Source organism: Tasmannia lanceolata, unplaced genomic scaffold (assembly GCF_043159265.1).
Source record: "Tasmannia lanceolata isolate RefF3 unplaced genomic scaffold, GAP_Taslan_0.1 ptg000011l, whole genome shotgun sequence".
In the NCBI taxonomy this organism is placed as follows: domain Eukaryota; kingdom Viridiplantae; phylum Streptophyta; class Magnoliopsida; order Canellales; family Winteraceae; genus Tasmannia; species Tasmannia lanceolata.
The window spans coordinates 17,919,393-17,925,112 of record NW_027518688.1 but is presented as its reverse complement, the minus strand read 5'-3'; positions in this window follow the sequence as shown (position 1 = coordinate 17,925,112).

Sequence of the window (5,720 nt, the reverse complement as noted above, 5' to 3'; positions counted from 1 at the left end):
GAGACTGTCAAGCTACTTATAATCAAGCAGCGATCAAGGTCAATTTGGAGATATCTAAAGAGTTAGAGGTGCTTTATACCAAGCTTCCACGCTCAAGGATGGTCTATATCGATATTTACGATATCTTACTTAAACTTATTTAGCACCCATTTAATTATGGTAATTTCATCATTTTCATAGTCACCGTCTTTGCTTGCACATTTTTTTTTCAGTTGGGCTATGTTTCCTTCTATGTAAAATGGGCACAAAACAAAATTTACGCCCATTAACACAAATTTTACACCCATTTTCGACTTAAAAGTGGCGCGCAAAATTTGTTTTACAACCATCTTACATATAAAGAAACAGAGCCTTGATGATAGATTTTACTGGAGTGCAAGTTGCAACATGTTTCAACTGAGATGAGCCTGATTAGGCCAAACGAGACTAGTAACTAAACAAGAAGGTCCGATAGATCTCGTACGACGAGCATGAGCTTGACCCAAACCGAGTCATTAGTGGGTCCGGTTCAGGTACGTTGGGCCTTAAAATAGTGATCTAGGCCAATGGCAAAGTTTGATAGGGTTTGTATATCTGGCCCATGCTAGCATGAAGGCTCTTTTGATTGGATTGAAGGTGGATCCACTTTGAATGAGGGTTTGGACCCAATCAATATAATTGGGTTTGAACAAACTAACTTACTTCGTAAATGAGGATAGAGAAAGTCACTTCAAAAAGGCATATGTCTACTGGTGAAGGGACACTTAATCATCTATTTAAAGATGGATAATCAAGAGAAAGACAGTGTACTTTGCAAGAAGAATGGTCAAGATAACCAGTCTCGTGTTATATCCGACGATTGATGTAATAACCGGTAAAAAAATAAAAAAATAAAAAAATGACCTCATAGGTGGGTAATCATTGGCCATTACTCATTTTTCCCCAAGTTAATCGGTCATGAGGACATCTGGCATAATGGGACTTACACGATTCGAACCCGACGCTGAGCGTGGATTGAACGGCTTCCTACTACCACTAAGCCACCGCCCCAGATGTCAATTAGAAATGAGTACATATACTTACATATATTGAATATTACCAATGGTCACTATTTATAATTACTATGCATTGACATTATTTACATCACTATTCATATTTACTATTCTCAATAGTCACTATTCAAAATTACTATGCATTGACACTATTTACATCACTATTCATATTTACTATTCACAGTAGGACCCACCAAGTACTATTCACCAGCGGGTCCCACCCAAGCGGGTCTTACCACCAGTGAGACCCACAAATAGCGGGACCCACCACCAGCGGGACCCATCACTAGTGGGAACCACTACTAGAAGGACACACCACAACCATTTTCATTAACTCACCGACTAAGCGGGTGAACTCCACAACCACTATCATTAATGAGTAGTTGCGCTTTACCGACGCAAATAATAATTAAATAATATTAATCATCCTATTACTATTCATTTATTTATACCTTTACTATTTATATATTTTCGTAAATGCATTTAAGACAGTAGTTGAAAAAGTTGATGAAAGTTACGAAAGTTGTTGTTCTCTATTCAATGTCACTATCCATTCACTATTCAGTCACTATTCAAAGGTCACTATTCAAACACTATTCATGTTACTATTCACTTCAGCTTTCTCTATAAATAGAGGAAGAGAAGAAGAAGAAAATCAGAACGAAAGAGAGGGAGAAAAGAAAGAGAGGGAGAAAAGAAAGCGTGTTAAGGAAAAGTAGAGAGAGAGGAAAAGAGGGAGAGAGAGAGAGAGAGAGAGAGAGAGAGAGAGAGAGAAAGAGAAAAGAGAATGAAAAAGACTTGGGAAAACTACTTTTCCCGGATCATCACCACCAAAATAAGTGTTTAATATGCATCATAATAAGATAGTTTTAAAGTTATTTGTCATGGGTATTACTAATATGGGTCGGTTCTACCACCTATGTTAGATTTTTTTTCCAAAATATTTGGATGAAGCATGAATAAGAGGCGATAACTCGCTATAGATTATGCAAGTTTTATCATTATATTTTAGAAACTCCCGTGAGAAGTTTTTATTCACAATGGAGGTTTAATTTATAAAATTGACTTAGCCAGGTGGATTAATAATGCCTCATGATGCAAGCCTTAAAAATATTTGAACGGTGAACTGCTAGCATAGTAGTCGTGAAATAATCTTAAAGGTGAACTGCTAAACATAGTAGCCATGAAATAAACTTTAATTAAGGAAAGACGAACTGCCGAGCATAGTAGCCAAGAAGTAAACTAAATCAAAGAATGGTGAACTGCTAAGCATAGTAACCATAAAATAAATTGGACAGAAAGGACACTGCCCTGAAGCATAAATTAGACAGTGAGAACACTATCTGGGCAACAAGGACACTGTTTTGAGATTAGAATATATTAATTTTTACAGGATATTTGCAGTTCAATCCACTCCAAGGTGTAACATCGAAAAACCCGTGATCGAAAAATTTTCAGGTAGGAGTTTTCCTTTCATTTGATTCTCTTTTTTGCTATAAGGGTTTCCTATCTTCTGATTCCCTCTTTGTTATATTTGATGTAAGGGTTCCCTATCTTTTGATTCTCTTTTTGCTAAACTTGACGTAAGGGTTTTCTTTCCTATGATTCTCTTTTACTATATTGGATGTAAGTATTTTCTATTCTTTGATTCTCTTTATTCGCAATTGTCATAAGAGTTTCTATCCTTTTGAGATCCACAACTGATGAGAATCTAAGGGGGATCCTTTCTTTCAAACCCCATTCCTTTCAGATAAATGATTTTACTGATAAAGTTATAATTCTATTTGTATCCTCGAAACTTGTTTTCGTAAGATTTGTTTATGTTTAGGGTTTATCTTGTGATACCCTAATTCTGAATATGGACTGAGTTATGATATGATGACGGGTGGATGCGTTATAGTCCTCCATGTGCACGTGGATAATGACGACTCTAGAGAGTGTAAATCTAGAGGATTATGAGCCGAGGTATCGCTATGAATGAGCTGAGATATGGCTATGAATGAAAGCATCTATGCTTAATGAAGTCCATACATATATATATATATATATATATATGTATATATTTCTTGATATCATGTTCTGTAAGTTTTCTCTATACGTTTGGAAAGTATGTTGTGCTTATTCTTTCTTTTCATGTTTATAATGTGAGATGTTTTATCTACAAAATATCATGTTCTTATGAGCTTGACAATTCTACATCACTTGTTGTTTATACCCTACTAGGCTATTTGAGCTCACTCTTTTTCCTTGTTTTATTGTTCCAACCCCAGGTGAAGTAAAGATGAAAGATGAGGAACGCTAGAGTTGAATCCAGAATTGTTTCAAAGAACAAATATGTCTTAACTATGTCTTGAATTAAGATGTAATAAGTTAGACCTAATTTCTGTAAACCTTCTAAACATGGTTGTTGTATTTGAGATCTTGGGAATAATGAAACTCTTTGACAAAAATGATGTAATTTAGTATTTAATATTCTCCTATGCCTCGAGTTATGTATTTCTAAAAATCTGGGTTGTTACATTTGGTATCAAAGCGAAGTTTAGTCGGTTTTGAAGATTAGGATAAAAAAAAAAGGATTAGGATTTACCCTATCAAATTGTTTAAGTTAAAATATGTGAACTATACTGCTGATCGTTGGTTATTATAGGACTTATGTGATATTAATATAAATGCTTTTAAATATGAGTTATAATTTAGATTACTAACATGATACTATGATATGAAGATGGTGGAGAATCCGGAACATATTTTTGCAATCGAGGCTGAGGCAAGGAGGGGACGTGGCAAGCCACACAGAGAAAGAGAAGGAAGAAACGAACAACCTACAGCCAACGCTAAAAACAACAACGCAGGAAATGATGCCATTAGCACTGCATTGGCACAGCTAGCCCAAGCAATGACAGCAAACATGAACCAACAGAGAGCCCCATCTGCACCACTTCAAAACGAAGGAGCTATACTGGAATAGTTTATGAGGCAACATCCTGTTGCCTTCTCGGGAACTATAGACCCGTTAGAAGCTGAAAGATGAATTCACTCCATCGAAAAGATCTTTTCGGTGATCGACTGCACCAGCCAACAACATGTAAGATTGACGACGTATAGATTGGACGCTGACGCGGATCAATGGTGGAATTTAATCCGAAGTACAAAACTGAAGAAGAAATGAACGCAATGTGTTGGAATGAATTCAAAAGAATCTTCCTCGAAAAATTCTTCCCACAACCACTAAAAGCTCAGTTGGTGAGAAATTTATTTCATTAAAGTAAGAAGAGGGAGAGATAGTCTCTCAATATGAAGCAAAATTTACAAGACTGGCTCGATATGCAAACCACCTAGTGACTGACGTTCAAAGTAAGGTGGACAAATTCCAATACGGATTAAAGCCTAGTGTTAGGCGGGCATTAGCAGTTTTAGATTTTCAAAGCTACGAAGCTGTGGTGAGATGTGCTTTGAAAGTGAAAATTGAACATTTGGACTTTCAGCAGTCCAAAAACAAGTTGACCAGCATAAAGAGAAAGAATGAAAGCCAACCAGGAGGATCTGGAACAACGAGACCTGATGTCAAGGAAGCAGGAAACCAGCAACACTGCTCAAAATGTGGAAAGAGACATGAGGTGTCTGTTACGTGGGGACACGAAAATGCTTCCAATGTGGAATGGAGGGACACGTGGCAAAGGACTGCAAGACGGTCCCAAAATAGGAACAAAATCCAACTTTGACTTGGAACAGTCAGCCAACCCTCAAGCAGACCCTGAATGCTCGGCCAGACATCAAATGTTTCAATTGTAACGAGATGGGACACTATTCAAATTAGTGCACCAATCCTAGAGTAGTAGGAGGAGGTCGACAACAACAACAACAACAACAGCCAAAGGGACAGGCCCGTACTTTTGCTATCACAACTGCTGAAGTGAAGGCAATGAATGATGTGGTGACAAGTACTTTGTCTATAAGTTCAAATAATGCACATACATTATTTGATTCTAGCTCTACGTATTCTTTCGTTTCACCCAAGTTTGCCAAGCATTTGAACATACCACTTCAGAAGTTAGATCTTGAACTTTCTGTTAAAATTCCTAGTGGAAATTCTCTAGTTACATCAGAAGTTTATCGAGCATGCTCTGTTGATATTTGTGGTAGAAAATTATCGGTGGATCTTATCTCCTTACCTATTTTAGAATTCGATGTTATATTGGGAATAGATTGGTTAACTTTAAACCATGCAAACATAGACTCTTACAGGAAAGAAGTCAAGTTTACTATTCCTAATCAACCCCAACTTGTATATAAAAGCCTTGAAAGAAATAAAACCCCAGCATTATCATTGTAGGCAAGACGATTATTAAAACAGGGTTGTGAAGGATACCTCGCTCAAGTTGTGGACACGAGTAAAAAGAAGATGAAATTGGAGGACGTGCCTATTGTGCAAAAGTACGTGGATGTATTTCCTGATGATCTACTAGAACCTCCACCAGATCGGGAACTGGAGTTCTCTATTAAGCTAGTACCGAGAGCAAATCCAATATCCAAAAGACTGTATCGAATGACGCCGATAGAATTGGAGGAACTAAAGAAGCAACTGCAAGAACTATTAGACAAAGGATTCATCCGGCCCAGTGTATCACCCTGAGGAGCTCCTGTCCTGTTCGTAAAGAAGAAGGATGGATCAATGAGGTTGTGCATTGA